Raw genomic sequence first — 23442 nt, 5'->3', positions numbered from 1 at the left:
CACATCAAAATGCGCAAGTGGAGTGGACTTCTTAGAACGAGAGGGTATTCTGTGAGTCCATCGTGCACGAGTGGAACGCGTTGGGGAGGCGGTCTTTGGTGTATGTGGACATGCTTCAATACATTCAGCAGTTGTCAAGCGCGCTGCTGAAGGAATGGAACACCCTACAACAAGACCTCCTTCCTAACCATGTGGCCAGCACGCGAGAACATTGTGGACATGCATTGCTGTCCATTGTTATCATACACCGTTAGGGAACCATGTTCTGTGGTTTGTGACGTCCAGGGGACCATCATGATTCGTGATAACTTAAGCTAATTATTGTTTTCGGATGAAAGCGTCACTTCTGTTCTTATCACGAAGTATTTCTTTCAGCTACTTTCTGCACTATACTGCCCAAGTTTCATCGAGCTGTGTTACTCGGCACATCATGTGTCAGTTTTATCCTAAGGTTTTCCATATCGGCATGTTGTCCAAATTATAACAAGGCAACAAAAAGGCACTCATGTCTATCTTCCGCGAGAACCTAATGAGCTGGAAAGTTAAAGCTTTGTATTAAGTGTGACACTACGTAGACTGTTTTCTAGTTTACGATCGTCGGCTTCGTGGTCTAGTAGTTTACATTGCTGGCTACTGTGGCGGATGTGTCGAGTCCTGTGAATGGATATTTTTCTGTGATCGAAACGTGTGGACCGAGGTGCACTATGCCTCGTGGCGCTAAATAAGAATATTTTGGATAAAACATAAGTAGCTACATTTTCGCGCAAGCCGAAATGGCCTGTAACGTGCCGGAAACCCCACGAAATTTATATTTTTGTGGATGGTGCTATCACACACGTTAACTCTTCATGGCACTGCAAAGTCGTAATCAGTGGTCCATTAAGCGTTAACATAAAATGTCGCCCCGCATCATACCGAAACTGTATTCCTACAGAGTGCGTTCCTGCAACTGAAAGAAAAAATGGCGCTTTGACAGGTAGCTCAGCACACTAGTCCCAGAACACGTGAACATCTTCAGCTTCGTCTGCCCTGTACGGATTTTGTCTCCCTCTAACGGAAACGACGTTACATTAACGAGTTTATTTTTACAATTTTAACAGCATTTATGTACGTTACTGCTCTGTACTACTGGTGCACCAGCTCTCCACAAAAAGTTACAACCTTTTGGTCAATAGCCGTAACGTCTCATACCTTATCGGTATTCAAAAAAACCTTCCTCTCAAGCAGCTTTCAGTCTATTTTTTTAACGTTGTTTATGTGCCCCTTATGGCTTTTGCTAGTAAACCGTTCATATGACATTTAATATTTAAACTGTCATGAACTTAAGTAACAACACTACTTACTTTTAACAGATTTCAAAACCCATTTTTAACACTGACTAATTTTAAAATTGGTAACTAGATTCCTCTTCCAGGTTTCACATCGTTTAAACTGAAGTCCATCTCAATTAACAAAAGAATCTGGATGTTGAAGCACTTTGTATTAACAGATTAGTAATCCACACCACAGACCGTCCGATTACGTATGTGTAGTCTTCTACAACACCTTACATTATTTAATTTGATATATTATTTGGTTTCCTTATATATGCAGCAACTACCACGACACACATCGCAGTTCCAGACTGAAGTGTTTGGTATGCATTACGCACTTCAATGTATAATTATTTCCATCAAGTATGTATTGTGGGACCAACTGAGTAGCAGCACTAAGGAAAGTTGGCAGCGGTCGGGAGAGTAGTGTGCTTATTCTACAGCCCTCCATACCGCATCCAAATGAAGCCATATGGCAGAGAATGATACGACAGCAGGTCGGCATCGTGTAGTCCTCTTCGACTGGTTGCGGAGTTAATTACTTTATACCAAATATATATCACACGGACTATGTTCTGGCAAAACATCAGCAGCATTTCTAGACGAATCTATCTCGGGCCTTTACTTCGTAATCAAACCCCCAGCCATTTCCATTCCTACTGCTACAACAGCACAATACGCTATTTGAGCAACCTCTATCAACATGATTAATTTATTCAAGCTTTCCTTATTCCGGGCTCTTATAAGCACACAGTTAGCTAATTCCTGTCAATGGCAAGCTACCGCAGCGGAAACAGGCCGTCTTTTTCTGCTCTTATTGTAGTCAGGAATAGCTTCAAATGGTTCAAATGGCTCTGAACACTATGGGAATCAACATGTGAGGTCATCAGTCCCCTAGAACTTAGAACTACTTAAACGTAACTAACCTAAGGACATCACACACATCCATGCCCGAGGCAGGATTCGAACCTGCGACCGTAGCAGTCACGCGGTTCCGGACTGAAGTGCCTAGAACCGCACGGCCACAGCGGCCGGCAGGAATAACTCCACTAACTTAATTACGCTTATCCATCACGGTTACTGTACAACTCTGTAAATAATATTAAATATCAAGTGAAATATAGATATAGATAGCTACCACAAGTCACCACTAACTAGTTTTCGTGCCTCATCTGAAGATGGGCCTGAAAAACCTCGAAAACAGTTAATGGAAACAAAGAAATCTTATTACATTTACCGGGCGTGAACGTGACGTGTCGGATATCTTATAGGGGTTTGATTGGGTCGTCCTCCTTTGATGTCACAATTACAGGTGAGATGCACCTAGAGAAGCTTGACTTATCTATGGGGAATACTAAAGGATGTCGTTTATCGACAAAAACCATGCACATTGGATGAACTTCGAGAGGGCATCGAACATCCCTGTACAAATATCCAACTGGACACGTTGCAATCTGTAGTTCGAGCAGCAGTTCAGCGGAAAGGCTGTGAATGGATGTTTATGGTGACCACTTTGAACACCTACACTGATTTCAGTAATTTTTACCTACACTTTAATGGAAAATGAGATGTTTCCGTCACGTAATTTCGAAGTTATGAGCAATTATATAGTGTACACATTTTTAGGCCACCCTGTTCTCCATTAGTGACATTTCTACGACTAGCTTCTTTAACGGTTTAATATACATAATAAACATGTGACTTTTACGTGAGAATAGCTGTTACTGTGTAGCACAATTCCTCAAATGCTGGGCTGCAATCCATTTTCGGTAGCGATCTGTAAATGCCTCACCTTAGTACCAGGACGTGTTGGTGATTACCTGCAGCCAATCTGTAGCCCAATATGTAGAATTCTCATCGTTAACTATCACTGCACAGCACGTATACATGATGTAGTAAAACGTTAGGGACAGAATTATAGAGAGGTCAAAGGTAATCCAGAAGTCAAGGTATTAGTGTTGGGGGCAGATGCGGGCCTTCCGTTTTGCCGTCTTGGGCAAGGTCTTAGTGAAGGTCGTTTGCCAATGTTTTTCTCCGATCAATTAAGAAGTGTTCAGAGTGAATTTGTGCCACGTGGATGATTATGACGTTTGTTTGTATACTGTAGAGTTGTATCTGTGTTGTGTATAAAGGAGGAGGAAGATGAAATCCAGCGCCGGCACAACCTTGTTCTCTCTGATACCACCAAAGGAACCGCCGAGCTTAAGCGTTCTCATCTGTCACGCACATACCAAGAGTGTCACGTAACACTACTCTACGACACAGCGGCGCGAAGTCTGGTAATCATGAACTTGGTGCTAGCATCTCTTTTCCATTTGCAGGGCACCACGATTCTGACCAGGTACCTCCGAATCGAACGCCATCGTGTAAAAGGGCGTTGACGGCTTCTGCTACGGAGATGCCTCACATACGACTGCACACTATCATTCAGGTTAGAGCCACCAAATGTCAAAGCAGCAGGCAGTTTGGTTGTTATAAAACTTAAGCAGTTAAGAAACACGAGTCCTACAAGCACTGCCAAGTGAAAACTTAGTACAGCCTGAAAGGCGTACTACGAAGAAATTATCCGAATGGAACGGAAATTGGTAGATGTGGTGTACATGTACAGATAAAGGAACAGAAAAAAATCTATGATTTATTCAAGAGAAAGAGCTACACAAACTGAGCAAGTCAATAACGCGTTGGTCCAACTCTGGCCCTTATGCAAGCAGTTATTCGGCGTGGAATTGAGAGAGTTGTTGGATGTCCACCTGAGGGCTATCGTGCCAAATTCTGTTCAACTGGCGCGTTAGATCGCCAAAATCCCAAGTTGACCGGTGGGCCCTGCCCATAATGCTCCACACGTTCTCAATTGAGGAGAAATCCGGCGACCTTGCTGGCCAAGGTAGGATTTGGTAGGTACGAACAGAAACAGTAGCAACTCATGCAGCATGCGAATGGGCATTATCTTGCTGAAATGTAAGCCCAGAATGGCTTTGTGAAGAGCAACAAAACGGGGCATACAATATCGTCGACGTACCGCTGTGCTGTAACGGTGCCGCGGGTAACAATCAAAGGGGCCCTGCTATTAAATGGAATGGCGCCCCAGATCATCACTCCTGGTTTTCGGGGCAATGTGGCGGGGGACAGTCAGGCTGGAATGCCACCGCTGTCTAGGGCGTCTCCAGACACGTCTCAATGGTCCTTGTGGTTATTGAAGCACCATCTGCACGTCGAATCGATGATAATGATGAACTCGGGGCTCTGAGTGCCCCTCTGACGATTGCTCGGTCCTCACGTTCTATCGTCTCTTCAGGTCGACCGCTTCCTTCCTGACGCTGTGTTCGGCCATGTATCACCCAGTTCTGCCTATATCGTCGAATAGTGGCATCACTCAGTTCAGAATCCTCTGACGAGGAAGATTATGTTGGATTTAGGGCGTTCAACAGCACGCAGACTCCTCTACTGCCTCTGTAATTCCGACCCTGGGCTAATGAGAATTACACCCAATGCACACCGAATGTAACGCAGCATTCGGTCAGTTACCATAATCTAATATTGCCCTTTGGCGATAACCTGGTTCTAATCGGAAATGAGGTGAGTGCATGAGAGCACTGTATTCCCCACTTTCAATGTTATGGGCACCTTTGACACAGAACAATTTACTACCCACCATGCCTGACGACCATTACTCTCAATTTCAACATAAAACGGATGGCCGATAAAACAGTAAAGAATATGTCAATGAAAACGCTAGGCATATGAAACATGTGCCTTGTTCCCTGAGAATCCTCGTGAAGGTGCGAACACTGAACGAGAGAGCGGCTTTGTGCCGAGGACCGCACACAGTGACCCATCTTGGCAGACCACATGTGGCTAGCGAGATGCGGCAACAGGTGGTCGCTGAAATGCTACACGCTCCGCCCACCGCCCTCAGTACATCCCAATCGCACGGCTTCTCCTCTATCGGAAAAGTGGTTTTTTTTCTTTTTTTTTGCACTGACAATTGTTTGAAAGCTTTGTCAGGCATATATGTTTATTACTATCTTGCCGTGCTTATCGATGGATTGTGAAAAATGAAGGACGCATTCTACTGAAGTTGAAAGTGGTGAGTAAGCAATTTTCGGGCCATGACCTTGTACATGTTCGGTATATAGGACACCAGCGCTAATAAAACGAAAGTATGCAGTAGGGAGAGTAGTGTGCTAACAAAGATGGAGAACAATCGGACGAGTGCCCTCTGGACGTTTTAGTCAACCACAAAACTGTGATAGTCTACATCAAGAGACGAACTAAGGAGCTCAAGTACCAAGTGCTTTGAGAGGTCCGAAATCTAGCTTGCCCTATTTGGGACAGTATCATAATAATAGACCTAATTTTAAAAATTCGTTATAAGCATCATAAAAATGGGTTCAGGGTCATCGAAATGTCATTTATAACGACGAATGCATACAAATGCGTCACAAGCCTGGTTCAGTTTTTCCTTCGTCATAGCAGTAAGAGCACTAGTAGACAGACACAAATAGAACGCGAACGCGCAGCAGATTTATTTCCTACAACGTAGATGTAAAGCAGTCTAGAGGTGACCAGTCACGCACTAAATCGCCAGAGGTACAAAAGGTGACAGCAAACTGAGTGAAGTGGCAATCGAGAGTTGGCACAACGGCCAGCCGGTTCTTGACCTGGGAACCTGTGGGGTTTCCCTCAACTGCAACAAAGCATAATGGTTAAAAGCACGCGGAGTTCGGGTCCATTGGAAAATTATATATATATATAGCGTTGATTTGTACGCGCAACGCTGTGCCCCAACGAAAAGTTCCACACAGTCATGACAATAATGTGAGAGAGAATAAGACGCGTACGGAGGCATATAAACAGCATTTATTTTCCCCTGGCTCAAGGAATACGACAAGAAATTTCTAATATTGGTACGAAGTATTCTCCGACGCACACAGGACATTATATGCAGGCATCGGTCGGTACCTTTAATTCCGGCGGATGATAGAATTATAAAAAGATCTTTGTCCTTATTCGTTTTATATCAAGGATAACATTTTTGTTAAGGACATTCCACCAACCATCTTTGTAAATAAAGCTATTCCAAAATTAATACCGTAATTTTTGTTCAGTCAGTTAATAATACAGTCATTAGAAATTAAACATTACTGAGCACCATTATCACCTACAATTAAGCAGTAGTATCAATCTCCTCGTTGCTGTCTCCTGTCCCACGCGAGCTCAAGGTTCTCAGTTGATCAGCAGGCTTCCTCGTTCTAGCCATTATCACCAGTATACATTGTGGTTCGGTGGTTGTCAGCCTACTAATACCATTTACAGTCGGTACCAGGACAATTTCTGTCACTGACCGCTTTTGTCACGTATGAAAAACTTTGGCGTGTGTGACGAATATTAAGCTGATCTGTAGTTTGAATTCCACGTTAAAATCTTTGTTTCTTAATGCCCCAGTAACTGGCAGCGTGAGGCGGTTAGGTCGAAAGAAGGCAAGGATATATCAACAATACGTGCTAATTAAGCACTACGGTACTGAAGTCAGCATTTGGTATGACGACCGTTTTACTTGTGGTGGTTGTCCTGTTGCTCCCTCCTTCTTGTACTAATTTTTACAGTTTCCATTTTTATGAATGCGAACGTATGTCGAACTATAGATGAACTCTTGACATACTTTGAAAATTACAAGCAATCTCAACATTAATGAATGTAACAGTCATATTTTAATTTCACACAATTACTTCAAAATCAAAGAAGACAAAATAGCATCGTCGACTATAAAATGCGGCCATGATTCTTCACACGGAACCAAGTGGCAGACAATGCATGAAGCTCTATCTCTAGTTTCTTCCTTATTTTCATGTGCTGCACCCTTTCTTCTCGTACCTAGAGACGATGAGCGTCTCTCACTTTCAGCAACGTTTTATCAACTGATTTCTTCTAACTCCAGTGTTTTTATCTGCAGTTATTATTCTGTACTGTAAGTGCTATGCGCAAACAAGCAAAGAAATCTTTCTATGATTCCCTTATTTTAACAATCTACACATACAGTACTAATCTCTTCAGAAGCTTGAATACCTATCTCATTGTTCTTGTCTTCCTGTCCAAGACCGAGCAGCTCAATTTCTGTTCATGAAGGTCAACTTCTCCTATTGTGTTATTACACAATTACATTGCTTGTTGGGGAACCAAATTAAGTCCGTCTCAGTTTTTTGGGATACACCCACTTCTAAAACAATGAGTCCGCAGAAAGTCGCTTTAGACACTTTATAACCAGTGAGATATGTATTTTGACAATGCAAAAAGGGGTTCAGACATTGTTATAGTTTTACGAATACGAGAGAGACTGTCTGTCAAAACGTTGCAACTGCAAATTCTGGATTATTCGTATATGATTGCTAAAAACTTTATATCTTCGTGGTAATTCTGATTTACAGAATGTGTACTGTAAGACGCACAGGTAAAATTGTATCTTAAACCAATTTAATCACATAACATCACTGTTTTATATGCAAATACATGACCACCACCACCACCACCACCACCTTCACCATCATCATATTTTGTGCTATATTAGCAGGTTCTTCTTAGTGCTCGTGTACGTGCTGACCTCCATCACATCATCCAGGACATGAAATCTGTTCCTTCCTTGCCGCCTCCTTCCTTCTACATACCCTTCTAAGGCAGTTTTTAAACGCGCCACCTTCTTTCTTAATATATGTCCAATCCAGTTTCTTTTCCTTCTTTTTATTATATCCAGTAATTGTCTTTGCTCTCCCACTCCTGTCAGAACCTCCTTATGTTTCACTCGCATCCAAGTTAGTTCCTTTCATCCTCCGCCATGTCATCATTCTCAAAGCTTCCAAGCTCTTTTTTTTTTCCAGCCGCAGTGTCCACATTTCAGCACCATAGAGGAATCTCCATACAAAACATTTTATTAGCCTTTTCCTTAAACCTATGTCCATAAGTCGGCGGAAAAAATTTCTCCGTTTCTTATAAAATGCCTTTTTTGCCAGTGCTAATATGGTTTTCATTTCTGTGCTGCTCTTCCAGTCGATTTGTATCTTGCTTCCGAGGTACTTACGGCTTTCAAATGTTCTAATACTTCTCCATTCAGCATTATGTTTATCTTTCTATTTCTTCCCAGTGTCATTACTTTTGTTTTTTGTATTAAGGCTACATTAACATTTGCTCTACTGACCCTTTATAAACGCAAAAAATCTTTGGAGTTCTGGCTATCACATCTCTTGGAATGGTTTCCCACGTACTTAGGCGTCTATTCTGCAACAAGGAGGAGGAATAGATAAAAATAAAACTGAGATGGATCTTTGGCGCTTTTGTCGCTTCATGTCCTTGACTACATCTGTAACGTGACTACACAATGAGCCAATGAAGAACACTTATGTATATTCAGCACTGCATCGGGATGTCAATATCCAAGTCTTCAGCCAACCAACCTATCTCTCTTGTTGACCACCCAAAGAACTGCCTATAACGCGAAATGAAGTTTGGGATTACTTTTGCTTGAATATAATGATAGAAAGGAATATGCCTTCGCCGGCCAGAGTGGCCGTGCGGTTCTAGGCGCTGCAGTCTGGAACCGAGCGACCGCTACGGTCGCAGGTTCGAATCCTGCCTCGGGCATGGATGTCTGTGATGTCCTTAAGTTAGTTAGGTTTAATTAGTTCTAAGTTCTAGGCGACCGATGACCTCAGAAGTTAAGTCGCATAGTGCTCAGAGCCATTTGAACCATTTTGAATATGCATGGTTTAAAATTTCAATTCTGAATTTTCTATTCATAGTAAATTAAGGTACTGATACGATTTCTTACAGCCTTTAATTTTATCGGGTGCTCTGTATTCGCAAAAAATGACTCGAATGGCTCTGAGCACTATGGAACTCAACATCTTAGGTCATAAGTCCCCTAGAACTTAGAACTACTTAAACCTAACTAACCTAAGGACATCACACACACCCACGCCCGAGGCAGGATTCGAACCTGCGACCGTAGCGGCCACGCGGTTCCAGACTGTAGCGCCTAGAACCGCACGGCCACTCCGGTCGGCCTATTCGCAAAACACTCCTTCACCGTTTACTTTGACATTTGTAAAATTGGTCCAAATTTTGCGTACGTTTTACACTCCAAAAGACACGCCATTTCTCTGCCTTCTTTTACCAACAGAGTACTTTAAAAAACGTTTAAAAATCGCCATAATAATTAAAGCAAATGATGGGAAGTATTTGTGTACTATCTGCTAAGAATAAAACCATTCCAGTGATTAATTTTTTGTTTTAGTCCCTGACAAGAGGAACCTCTTTTTAGTGCTACGCGTGGGTTACTAGACAGATTCATAGAGTGCGTGTGCCATTACATATCTATCAACTAACTTCCATACAGTAACATGAATATGTGAAGGTGCGGGAACTACTGCTTTTGTTATAAATAAATATCAGGGAGCATTCGGGCATTGATCCAGCACTCAGGTTTAAAATATTTCCGCGCGCCCACAGGAGTCATTAGCGACCTCAAAATATAATTGCTGTGTGAATAAACTCATAACAATAAATGATACAAAACGCAATTGCCAAAACGTAAGAAAACAAGTTATAGAAGTTCATTTCGCGTCTACAGATGAACACGTACCTTCGATATTTAGTTATGAAATAGCCCACCGAAGCTTTTTATGTTATTCTTTAACATGAGGTAGGGCCTACAGCACAAAATTAGTTCACACTGCATAAATGAAGATTTAACATTACAACCACATTAGAATACTATTCTGATACGAATGTCGAACGTGGTATTAACAATCACCCACTATCTCAGTTGTATGAATAGCTATTAACACTGCACTCACCAAACTACTTCAGCGGAAGGATTCCGGTGGTTTTGTACTCACCTGAAAAAAAAAAAATAATATTAGGAAACTAATTGGTATTAATTTCAATCAGAACTGATCTCTCTCTCTCTCTCTCTCTCTCTCTCTCTCTCTCTCTCTCTGTGTGTGTGTGTGTGTGTGTGTGTGTGTGTGTGTGGTTGGGTGATGATGATGATGCCTAATACCTTTCACATTTACACACAGAAACTGTAGTAATGCTTTCAAGAGCCACAAAATTTTGTAAACTAAATTGAGAATTATGAAACATTAGATGCATGTCTAAGATGGGTTTGCGGTGACAGCGACACTGCAGCTCTTGCCTAAACGCAAACTTTATGCATGCTATTTGGAGGACATCCTGCCCTGCGTCTGGGAGGTTGGTGACCGCCTTTGCGACAACATTGGGTATAGATCTTACACAAAACCACTACAGTGTATACTATATGTTGTAGAATATTTTAAGAACTTGCTAATTTAGCAGCATGTATTTCCAATACAATAAATTCATGAAAAGCATCAATTAAATATATATTCTTTTTTTAATATCTAATTTGTAATGGTTAATATAAAATTATGGTTGTAAACTCGACTACGGCCTCCAATTAATGGTGAGTAACGACAAAGATGTTCTGTCTTTCGTAAGCAATAACTGCTGAGTCTTTCCAAGCAAACATCTGACCAAGAAAAATAATCCCGAACAACAATGTTCTTTCGGAAATAAAAATGGTCCTTTCATTTATCACGGCATACACAAAATCACCACGAAAACAGTTCACGGTGTTTCTATTCCAGCATCTACACCAACGGTCGTCCTTCCTTTCAATTTTCTTTGGCGTATTTAACCAAGGGGAGTTTTATATTTCACATCCAACATTATTCTTTAGCATTCTCTCTTCAGAAAGCTTCCTAGTTTTTTGTTGTTTCACAACGTTTATGGTTTCATGTAATATTTTATCTGTCGAGCCAAGCTAAGGACTTAGCTCAATACGCACCCCCACAAAAAACACAATCCCAAACCTACCAATTTTCACTTTAGTTCGTCAGACATCATGGTTTTGAAAGGTGCTCATAAGAAGTCTCACTGAAACACCAGTGCAAATTATGTAAATTAACTAAGGCTGCGTCTTTCACAATAGAACCTAGAGACTGGATTACATTGCATCATTGTTTAGATGAACACATCTGGCAAACAGATACGGCTTAAGTTGAAGAACTTACCTTTCTGCATGTGGCTTGTTACAGCTAACATATCCTGCTTCCAATATTGAGAGACTGCAAACACAGCTCTTGTCTTCATTGCTGCTTTTCTCCTGTTTAGGATAATTCCTTGACCTCACATACAATATGCAGGGTAGCACCTTAGTCACAACACACACCGGTTAGAAAGTTCGGAAAACATCTTTTGAAGCGGAAGGATTTCCGAAAGCACATGGAAGACTGAAGTGAAGATGCGGAACACTTATTAGGAAAAGCGACACAAACAGCAAAAGTAAGTGCAAAGCAGGTGTCGCTGCGGCGACAAAGCCACGCCTACACAGCACACGCAGTCGCGGCAATGCGACGGCGACGACTGCAGGTTTCTGCCAATCCACCACCGGCCGCTGCTCGACCTGCCCTCTGTGCTTGACCGCGTAACTATTCCCATGGCATGGGCGCGCTCTTCGAATCTGCCGCTCCGCATCGCTTGCTATAACAGCACACCCACGTCCACATGCCACTCGCAACACCTGTTTGTCAACCTATGTCATCAGATGTATGATCTAGTTCCTTTGCAAGCGTGTATAAATATTAAGGTACAACTTTTAAATTATATAAGCACAGAAACGCATGTACACCTGTTGTTTTCCCGTGATATCTATTTCGAGAACAACAACTGATGTAAGCACCCCGCTAGAGCTGCAACCCAAACAACCAATGTTCCTTTTTGTGAAATGGAGGACATTTCTGCTGCTGATTGGTTTAAAAATCAAAGGTTTCTCTATAAGAATATGTCTATCATTGATTTAGACTTTCGAGCTTGGGTCACGCCAACATTCTCACTCCCGCTGGAGTACTGTTCACTCACTTCGCCTTTAGTGAGGACAAAACCACAAAAAAACGCGATCACCTTTAACAGACAAAAAATTAATCTTACACAAATCAGTATTTCCCCAGTGAAACTCTCAAGCTCTCTATGAAGTCGAGGCTCATAGTCGAAACAACAACCAAAGAATGTCCTAACTCAGCACCGTGAAGGAAAAGGAGTTTGGCGGAGGAAATAAGTGCTTCAGTACTGACAGTGGTCATTACAGAAGTATCAGGTTCCGACAACGTTTGAAAAATCACCTGCGCCCTTGCTAAAATAACTTATTAAATATCCGTCTACATTTGTACTCCCCAACTCACTAATTAGCAGAAGTTGAAATGGTTCAAAATGGAAAAACAGAACACCAAAATTAAGATGCCTGGGATCTCTCGACTCTGCTTTAAATCTAATGGACGCCGAGAGCAGACAGTTTTTTTTTTATAATTATGCTATTTCTGTGACTGAACGACACGAGTGTGGTGTGCCCAGCTCAACAATGTGACGTTCGAATGAACAGTAAGTTCCCTAGAGACGAAAGCTTTCCTGTACTGATGAAGTCTTGTATACACAAACTGGTACGTAACACCCCATACAAGGTCAGTACATCATCCAAGTACGACAAGGACTATGTCTGAAAGACGTGTTCCGCCAACATTTCTTATTTACTACAATTCATCTTCTTACACTAAGCAACAAAGAAAGGAATTGTCGGCGAAAGCAAGAAAAGCTCTTTCAGTGCTAACCGAAAGAAAACGCAAAATGTGCATTGTAATATCATGTCCTGAAGACAAGAGGTAAACAATTACAAATAGTTACAAAAATGAAGTGTCAGTTGAGTAAACAAATGAGAACCGAAATATTTATATCTGTGAGCATAGGAACTATCTGAAAAGAGAGTACCAGTCACTGAACAGGTGCAACTTGGAGGGGAAGAAAAAATAAAATAAAAATAAGGTTCTCTAACAGCTGTCTGGTTATAACGAATACTCATCTGCATGACTGAAGGCCTGGCAATATATATTTCATCTGGTATATATAACTGTCGGTAAGAGAAAATAAACTTAATAATATTTCATAATATACTGCCAGAAATGCGGCTTGATGTAAATTTGTAAACGAATTACATGCTTCATAGCTTTGAACAGTTACTCGTAGTTGCAGGAGAGTTCACACTTTGCTCATTACGGAGTTCAGCAGAAATGAAAAGTTCTCAGAACATACTGACCATATGGATGTGGGAAACACTGTGACTATAGGATACAAAAAGGCAAAAGAATCCGCAAATTGTCATTTCTTTAAAATTGACCGCGCTCTTGTAGCTGATGCTTTGTGGCTATAGATACCTTTATTGCAGTGACGTTGCCATATTTAATCTGTTCCCCATTTACACATTTGCGTACGCAGTAACCGTTTTCGTTTACAATTTGGAAGTCTGTGTTTTCGCATTGTATGTACATATCGCCACTGAAGGTGAGATAACGGATTTCACAAACGGTATAGTTTTACTGACCACGTAAGTAAATAGGAGAACAGTGTTCGGTCGAAAAGCTGTCACCGCATCTTTTAGGCTCTGCCCGGACCGCGACCTGGATACGTTGCGTTTCTTGCGACGGCTGGCAGAAAGGGCTACGAGACGGAAGAATAGGAGCGCTTGCGTTGGCAGAGAGTAGGAATGTGTGATGAACTGCCTGGAATGCACCGAGCCATGGGAGGCAGGGCGGGGTGGCGAGGAGTGTGCTCCCAGCGGGAGCAGCGCTTCCCTGCGCGCTCCGTCGGTCCCTGAGTTTCAGTGTTGCCATTTTCCGCGCCAGCCGGCACGCGTCTGGCACGTCGCTTCTTTCTTTCTTCAGGCGGCTTCAGATACGCAGTCTAAGAACTTGTGGAACAGCGTCACAGATAACGGGAAAGGACGGCCGACGCACGAACCAAAAACTCAACAACGCCTATAGAATGTGTGAATAGTCAGTGGGTACGAATACTTATACTTGCTGCTACTAATGTAAACCGTTTTGTAAGTCACCAATATTCCACAGAAATTATTCATGCTACTCTTTTACTTCGTGAAAGGGTTTTTAAAATAATAGCACCGAGCGTGGTCTTTTGGGTTGGAAATAGTACTGAATTTTCTCACTGAAGACAGATTTATACAACAGTCACCAACACGATTACGAGTTGAAGTAATGGGTCACTCTCAATTCCAAAATTAGGACGGCTCAACGGGGATTCAAATTCCGCTGCTCCCGAATAAGAATCCAGATTTTTTAGCATTTCACCACCTGGTTCGGCGCAACCGTCCATTACAAATAATAGTGAACCACCATACGAAGCGTCTAGGAAATCAAGACCTTCGTCAAATGCTATATATATTTCTTTAATTTAGAATTACACGCATAATAAAAAATATGACGCGGTGTTTGCTGAGAAAATTCTGTACTACCTACATATAAACAGCAAGCCACTATACAGTGCGTTTCTGAGGGCACTTCGTGTGAATATTAGGAATTTTCTATCGTATTTTATGGGCGAGGGAAACTTGACACTCTATGTTCCTCCGTATGCGCCGTATCTCTCTTATCTTATTCTCATGATCTACACACGAGACATGCGATGGGCGCAGAACGGTCACCCACTAACAACTGTTCTCTAGGTTTAACCAACATGGTTTCGCGAGAGCTATATTACTTTTCTTCTGTAGACTCCTTTCAAGTTCACCAAGCGTCAGTATTACACTACCATATAAGCTATACCGAACTGTTACGATCCTAGCAGGTCGTCATGTAGCCATGCCTACTTGATACGGACTCCAAACGCTGGGACAATACTCAAGAATTTGTCACACTAGCGTCTTGCACACGATTCCCATTACAAATGCACTACACTTTTTCAGAAACATTCCAATACATCTAAGTCTAACAGAACACTTCCCTATTACCGATTTTAGGTGATCACCCAATTTCATATTACTGATCCTGCATATCCAAAGCTGTGAAGTGCTCCAGACGTCCGCTGTCAATCTTATTATCGCATCCTATCGTGTTCTTTCACGTTGTTAAAGATATTCACTTGCATTTATCCACATTTCATGGCCATAGACGTGGACATGTTTGTATGGGCGCACGACAGTAAGGTCCACATTTCAAGAGAGCTGTATTTTAATACACCACGGACAAATTTCTAGTCGGCCGAGGTGGCCGAGCAGTTCTAGGCGCTACTGTCTGGAACCGCGCGATCGCTATGGTCGCAGGTTCGAATCCTGCCTCGGGCATGGATGTGTGTGATGTCCTTCGGTTAGTTAGGTTTAAGTAGTTCTAAGTTCTAGGGGACTGATGACATCAGAAGTTAAGTCCCATAGTACTCAGAGCCATTTGAACTATTTGAACAAATTTCTACAAAGTCTTTCTGCATTTCCTTACGCTCGCCCAACGATGTTACTTTTCTGTAGGTAACAGCATCGCCGTAGAGCTATTTAATACCGCTGGAGAGCCTATCTGATCAATCGTTTACGTATATCAATAACATTGGAGATACTGTTACGCTTCTTTGGCGCTCACCACATGTTACTTTCGGTTCTGTTGAACATTCGCCGGTCAGCACAGCGTATTGGGTTCCCAAATATTCGTCCAGCCAATAGCCCATCTGCGAAGATAGTCCGTATGATCGTATGTGTTCTTATTCGAGGATGTGGTACGATGACGAACGCCTTTCGGAGATCTGGGAAGATATAAGCAAACTACATGACTTGCGTGTGACTAAAGCAAGCAGTATTTCTCACACCAATGTTTTATCCTGAATCTGTGTTGATTCTCTGAGAGAATCTTTTTTCTCCAGCAAATTCGTAATTTCTGAGCTGTGTATGTGCTCTAGGATCATGCCACAAACTGATGTCAGCGAAATTGCTCGTTAATTATGTGCATTCTTTCTATTTCTCATTTTGCAAGAAGTAGTTCTCTGTGCTTTCCTCCAGTCACATGGAACAGCTGAAGAGATTCTTGATACATATGTGAACAAGGAAAGGGGCTAATTCCGCAGTGTATTCAGTGTAATATACACTGAAGAGCCAAAGAAACTGGTAAACCTTCCTAATATCGTGTAAGGCCCCCGCGAGCACACAGAAGTGCTGCGCAACACTACGTGGCATGGACTCGACTAATGTCTGAAGTAGTGCTGGAGGAAACTGACACCATGAATCCTGCATGGCTGTCCACAAATCCGTAGGAGTACGAGGGGTGGAAATCTCTTCGGAACAGCACGTTGTAAGGCATCCCAGATATGCTCAACAATGTTCATGTCTGGGGAGTCTGGTTGCCAGCGGAAGTGTTTAAACTCAGAAGAGTGTTCCTGGAGCCACTCTGTAGCCATTCTGGACGTGTGTGGTGTCACATTGTGCTGCTGGAATTGCCCAAGCTTACAGCTTCCTTTAAGCACTTTTTCTACACGCCTTTTTCATTTCATAGAAGCTGAACGAACTGTACTTGCGGTCTGAATCTTTACATAAGAAGGTGGGCGAATGGAATGTGTGTATATATATATGATTGTGAAAATTTCAGTATCACGAAAGAATCGTCATATTATGAAATTTACGTGAATCCGAAGAGGAATGGACTGCTATCAGAAATGAGAAGTGCACAGAGTGAACAAAAGTATGGAAACACCGCAAACACAACTTATTACCATGACTAATATATACACTGAAGAGCCAAAGAAACTGGTGTAGCAAAACGGTTGACATTCAAAACAGTTTCCACTCATCTCGGAATGGATTAATACAATTCCTCTTTGGTTTTCAAGGGAATCTTATACCATTTTTCCTGCAAATTAGTGGCAAGTTCAGGTAACAATGATGTCAACAATATCGAGATATGGTGACTTTGGCAGGCAGGGGAGATGGGAAAACTCATCCTCGTGCTCACAAAATCAGTCCTAGACAATGCGTGCTGTGTGAACAGGGGCCCTCTCGTTTTGGAACACAGCATCACCATTGGGATACAAACACTACTCCATGAGATCGTATTAATCTTCGGCAGTAATGTGTCCCCGCAGAGTAACCATGTGAGTCATGGAATACCACCACTGAACACCCGCAATGTTTCACTCAAGGGACGCAAAACCAGAAATTGGAAACAGTGTGACACAACACTGATCCGACCAAATGACATTCTTCCTTTGCTTTTTAGTCCAGATTTTATGGCTTTGGCACCACATTTTCTTGTTAGGGAATTTGTATTACGATGTGGTTTCGGAATTCCTGCTTGCCCTGCAATTCCCTAATTATGTAGCTCTTTTCGCGTTGTTTTGTTGCTGACAATATTCAGCTCTGCAGTGATGTTTTTCAGCTGTCGTCCTCTTATTCTACGTCACAAACCTCGTTAACGACCGTCCGTCACGAGCGCTCAACACACACTTTCTTCCGCTTTCTGACTTAGCAGGTGAGGTTTTCCTGCTTTCCTTGTCTGCAGTATAAATCTTCAATAAGCGCCTCTTGAAAAACCAAACACTTCGGCTGCCTTGGTTACGGAAACACTTACCATGAGCACCAACACATTGCTCACGTTCTAAGTCGCTTAGCTTCGACATAATGCACTCACAACTACACAAACACTTTTCTGAGCACGACTGACGCTTGCAACGTATTGAAGACATTGCACAGGTGCTGCTCGTGGCTAATACAACAGCGCAACCTGCAGGTTTGGCTAGCATCTGCATTTATGTTCAAGCTGGATTTTTCGCGGTGTTTCCTTATTTTTGTCCAACGTTTATACAAGCTAATGACTGGGTTCCTGTTACCCCGCGAACAACACTGTGGGAACAGACAGCAGCTTGAGACGGAAGTTGATGTAACTCGCAGTGGGACGAATTTTTATAGGGCATCATTTGGCCTTGTCGACACAAGACGCGAAGATTTACGCGCCGGGGACATCTCTACAGCGAGTCTGCTGCTCGTATGGGGCGTACGGCAACGTCTTTGATGCAAATAGTGAAGGACTAAAGAAGGTCGAATTAATATAAAATTCGTTAGGTCACGAAATTTCTAAACACTAGGGAACGACAAGATAGCTTAGAAATTTCACAGTGAAATTTCGGAGTGCTTATTGAGTGCTGGCGCAATATATAAAGTTCCTTACAGAAGTGACTTTATCTACTTTCACCATTCAACGACGTCACTTGTGTGGGGGTGTGTATAAGTGTTGTACAGCATTGACTTGACCCTGAACTGAAGTTCGTTCTGGCTAGTTGAAGCTCACGAAGATGGCACATCTGTTCCAATGTGCGTGAGCGCCATAAAGGGTGAACGACAAGGGGGGGGGGGGGAGAGGAGGATAGGGGGGGGAGGGGGAGGAGGAGAGGGTGGTAGGGGAGAGGGGAGACATACAGTTTAATGTACCACAGATATTGATGTCCTTAGAAAAGGGAACGGCCAAAATGATTAGGTCATTACCTTTGTTTACCACCGGCAATTTTGGTCTCCTTAAACAAGGTTGGCGCTGAACTACAAAGATAGGAATCCCGACCACATTACATGGCACCTTGAATGATCTGGCCCAATTCATATCGAGTCAGAAACCGCTTCTGCATGATCTTTGGCCAAAGATGTTGCTGATCGGTTACACATAGGGCCCACTTATTCGAAAAATAGCTCAGCCGTGTTATTCAGGGCTTGGTACTAATGAAATGTTCACCTGGACCGATGGAGTCTGGTAAACAATACCCCTCAGGAGTACAACTAATGCTTATCTAATTCAGTACTCGGAAATCGTGAGAGCTTGACAAAGTATTTCGTGCCTGTAATACGTTTTGTAGAGATGTCAAACTAAGCGCATATTACATCATAAAAACTTTAAATGAGATAGATGATATACTTCCGTCTTCACAGTTTTCGGTGAATCACCTTCCACAGACATAATAATATCGTTATGGAGTGAAAAATTATATTTTAGACCCTGAAGGTCGATTCGGTTAGGCAACAATACAATTCCAGTGCAACACACAATCAAAGGAGAAAGCATTTTTTTCTCTCTGAACAGATTCTGATGTTGCGATGTCAAAAAAATGGTTCAAATGGCTCTGAGCACTATGGGACTCAACTGCTGAGGTCATTAGTCCCCTAGAACTTAGAACTAGTTAAACCTAACTAACCTAAGGACATCACAAACATCCATGCCCGAGGCAGGATTCGAACCTGCGACCGTAGCGGTCATGCGGTTCCAGACTGCAGCGCCTTTAACCGCACGGCCACTTCGGCCGGCCAGTTGCGATGTCCATAATTATACACTCCTGGAAATGGAAAAAAGAACACATTGACACCGGTGTGTCAGACCCACCATACTTGCTCCGGACACTGCGAGAGGGCTGTACAAGCAATGATCACACGCACGGCACAGCGGACACACCAGGAACCGCGGTGTTGGCCGTCGAATGGCGCTAGCTGCGCAGCATTTGTGCACCGCCGCCGTCAGTGTCAGCCAGTTTGCCGTGGCATACGGAGCTCCATCGCAGTCTTTAACACTGGTGGCATGCCGCGACAGCGTGGAGGTGAACCGTATGTGCAGCTGACGGACTTTGAGCGAGGGCGTATAGTGGGCATGCGGGAGACCGGGTGGACGTACCGCCGAACTGCTCAACACGTGGGGCGTGAGGTCTCCACAGTACATCGATGTTGTCGCCAGTGGTCGGCGGAAGGTGCACGTGCCCGTCGACCTGGGACCGGACCGCAGCGACGCACGGATGCACGCCAAGACCGTAGGATCCTACGCAGTGCCGTAGGGGACCGCACCGCCACTTCCCAGCAAATTAGGGACACTGTTGCTCCTGGGGTATCGGCGAGGACCATTCGCAACCGTCTCCATGAAGCTGGGCTACGGTCCCGCACACCGTTAGGCCGTCATCCGCTCACGCCCCAACATCGTGCAGCCCGCCTCCAGTGGTGTCGCGACAGGCGTGAATGGAGGGACGAATGGAGACGTGTCGTCTTCAGCGATGAGAGTCGCTTCTGCCTTGGTGCCAATGATGGTCGTATGCGTGTTTGGCGCCGTGCAGGTGAGCGCCACAATCAGGACTGCATACGACCGAGGCACACAGGGCCAACACCCGGCATCATGGTGTGGGGAGCGATCTCCTACACTGGCCGTACACCACTGGTGATCGTCGAGGGGACACTGAATAGTGCACGGTACATCCAAACCGTCATCGAACCCATCGTTCTACCATTCCTAGACCGGCAAGGGAACTTGCTGTTCCAACAGGACAATGCACGTCCGCATGTATCCCGTGCCACCCAACGTGCTCTAGAAGGTGTAAGTCAACTACCCTGGCCAGCAAGATCTCCGGATCTGTCCCCCATTGAGCATGTTTGGGACTGGATGAAGCGTCGTCTCACGCGGTCTGCACGTCCAGCACGAACGCTGGTCCAACTGAGGCGCCAGGTGGAAATGGCATGGTAAGCCGTTCCACAGGACTACATCCAGAATCTCTACGATCGTCTCCATGGGAGAATAGCAGCCTGCATTGCTGCGAAAGGTGGATATACACTGTACTAGTGCCGACATTGTGCATGCTCTGTTGCCTGTGTCTATGTGCCTGTGGTTCTGTTAGTGTGATCATGTGATGTATCTGACCCCAGGAATGTGTCAATAAAGTTTCCCCTTCCTGGGACAATGAATTCACGGTGTTCTTATTTCAATTTCCAGGAGTGTAGTTTTATGTAACAGCGTTACTGGCTCACGAGTTTTTCATAGACATTTAAATACCTCGTTAAGACCCTACCTATGTAACATACAGAGTTTAACGTCCTGAAAGAGACCGACAACATGTAATAACAATAATACCAATTCACTTCATTTCAGCTGCATCCTCGCTGCTCCTGGATGTTTTCTAATACCATTTATCGTCTTGCATTACGTCGTGATCTCGATCTTTTTTTATCTCTGGAATGCTTTTCTTTAACTCTTAGAACACGGTAATGATCTGCCTTGGTCCTTTTGTTAACCATTTCGCTGGCTACTAGTCCTACCAAACTCCATTACATTTTCATTGAGGTCCCAATTAAGGCTTCCAGTTCAGCCTGCTATCAACGTATTTGTGTGTCTTTTTTTAATTTCTACCAGCTCTCAATATACGTCTGTCCACTGCTCGTTGAGAAATATTCATTTTCATAAGTACGTCAGTAGACGCTTTAACAAAAGCACCCCTAATAGAAGTTTATATCGACTGCAGACAGGCGTCAAGTTCTTTGTTTTAAACACTAGCGAGAGTTGTTGGCCGTGGCGAAACGAGACAGAGGAAGCAAAAGCAATAATGAGGACCAGTTATGGAAGCAGTATCCGCTGGATGCAGCACGCGAGCTTCCTGTGCGTGACCAGCTCTCGTAGCTGCATATCAGGTCGGCAGACGCGACTACACCCTGTCGCCTGACGCGTCTCAATGATGTGACGTCGATAGGTCGACGTACCGAAGTGCAACCACCTCTTCTTAGGTTCTAATAGCAAATTAAAACGCAGATGTTTGTTACATTAATCATCCAACGCTAAGAAACTATGTCTCTCTCTCTAATGTTACAATGCCAGGTTTTTTTTACACATCATTGTCTAAGTTAAAACGAGCAACATATGATTCTGAGAATACTACGTCGTATTTTATACTTCTTAACAATGATCCCTTTTGTAGTCAAACAATAGCGTGTTTTAACAGCAAGATACGGCACTCTTTATCCCATATACTGGTTTTGGCTCTACAGTCTTTTTTCACCTCATGGATTGGGGGGCGGGGGGGGGGGGGGAGGTGAGAAGAGAAAAAAAGAACATTGTAAACAGTCACAATTCAAAAGACAATTTATTTATCTATAACTTGCGACCCACCCCGACTACGCACGGGTAGCACTGAGTATCTATCGCCGGAAGAATTGTCCGGCATAGGACTAAAACATAATATACACAAATCTCCCTCGTGAATCGGTCTATCTATTAATGCAAACTGTACCAAAATTTTTACAGTGGTCCCGAGATTAGACTTAACGTACAGATATAAAAACGCGACCAAAAACTGTAATCTGTAATATGCGTAGGTAAGTTTAAAACACACCTATTTCTTCAGAATACTTTTCTAGGCGATATTACACATTTCTCATTAGGAGAAAGAGATCACGTTTTACTCACAGGTCAAAATAGCGAATACAAAGCAATTTGTAGTTTCTAAGTTATATTAGACAAAACAGGCCTAATCATAAGAAAGATTTAAACTTGCAAGTCATCATTTCAAGATGGTCTTAGGTCTCAAATTCGTTACGGAGAAATAAATCCTTCATTCGGCGATATTGTGGCTGATGCAGTGTTTATTTCTATTTCACAGTTATTTTTCTATAGAGCCGCGGAGTTTTCAAGTCGACATGGATAATATAATTCCCATATTATACACACAATTCCTGAAAAACTCTTGCCTTGTTTTATTCATCAAATAACTTTAAAAAATGTCGTCTAGCTGTTCTCTGTCTTCAATTCTTCCATTTCGATGTCACAGTTAATGACTCATGAAAAGCAAACAAAGCTAAGAAATCCTGTGCGCTTCGCCACGGAATTGCACAGCTCCCACTGCAATTTCCATGCTAATGCTGGCGTGGTTCCACGGACCTGTGGCCGGTTTCTTCCCGAGCATTCAGAAAATGCAGCAACTGGTCCCGTTTTTAATGACACTACTGCACATGTTAAGTGAAAAGCTACAGGGCATGCAGCAAAGCCAGTGGAGTAAGATGCGATACAGAGCAACTGAATTCACTTCCTTCACGTAACGTGCACGATGAACACAGTCCGTTTAGAAATGCCTAATGGTTACCTGTCAGACAAGAAGGTGTCTGACGGCGTGGGCCCTAAGCAGGAATTAACTGTGCTCGACAGGCGCGAACTTTCTCCTGACAAGCACGACCTTAAACTTTTGATCATAAACATCAAAACATTAGTTTTCCCTGCAGTTATAAACTTATTTTTGCAAGCATTCTAGTTACAAACATATTAAATGTATGTCACAAGCATCATTCCTTAAAAAAAATTCTGCTATTTGTTTTCAGGGAGGGGGTTCTACCTCATGGCGACAGTAACGTCATTAAAGATGAGGCATTAAGTATAACCTAACACAGCTGATCGAAAGTTGCGAGCGTGGAGGGAACATTATGGCCAAGTAAACTGAACACGTGTGTGAATTCACAAGTAAA

The 23442-nt window shown here is 43.1% G+C and overlaps 1 protein-coding gene across 3 annotated transcripts in view; it reads right to left on the bottom strand.

Moving 5' to 3' along the window:
- LOC124721743 overlaps positions 1-23442 on the bottom strand; it is an 855569-nt gene that overhangs the window by 617591 nt on the left and 214536 nt on the right. Inside the window, exon 1 of one of the 3 annotated variants that reach the window (XM_047246846.1) lies at positions 11399-11733. The exons of the other annotated variants lie outside the window; for them this stretch is intronic. The gene's annotated coding sequence lies outside the window, so the exon portion shown is untranslated. Of the gene's footprint in view, positions 1-11398; positions 11734-23442 lie in introns of those variants that run through there. 3 annotated transcript variants of the gene reach the window in all.

The sequence above is a fragment of the Schistocerca piceifrons genome, chromosome X, assembly GCF_021461385.2.
Source record: "Schistocerca piceifrons isolate TAMUIC-IGC-003096 chromosome X, iqSchPice1.1, whole genome shotgun sequence".
NCBI lineage: Eukaryota > Metazoa > Arthropoda > Insecta > Orthoptera > Acrididae > Schistocerca > Schistocerca piceifrons.
Note: the sequence above shows the minus strand (reverse complement) of the source record. Positions and strands in the feature narration are given on the sequence as shown.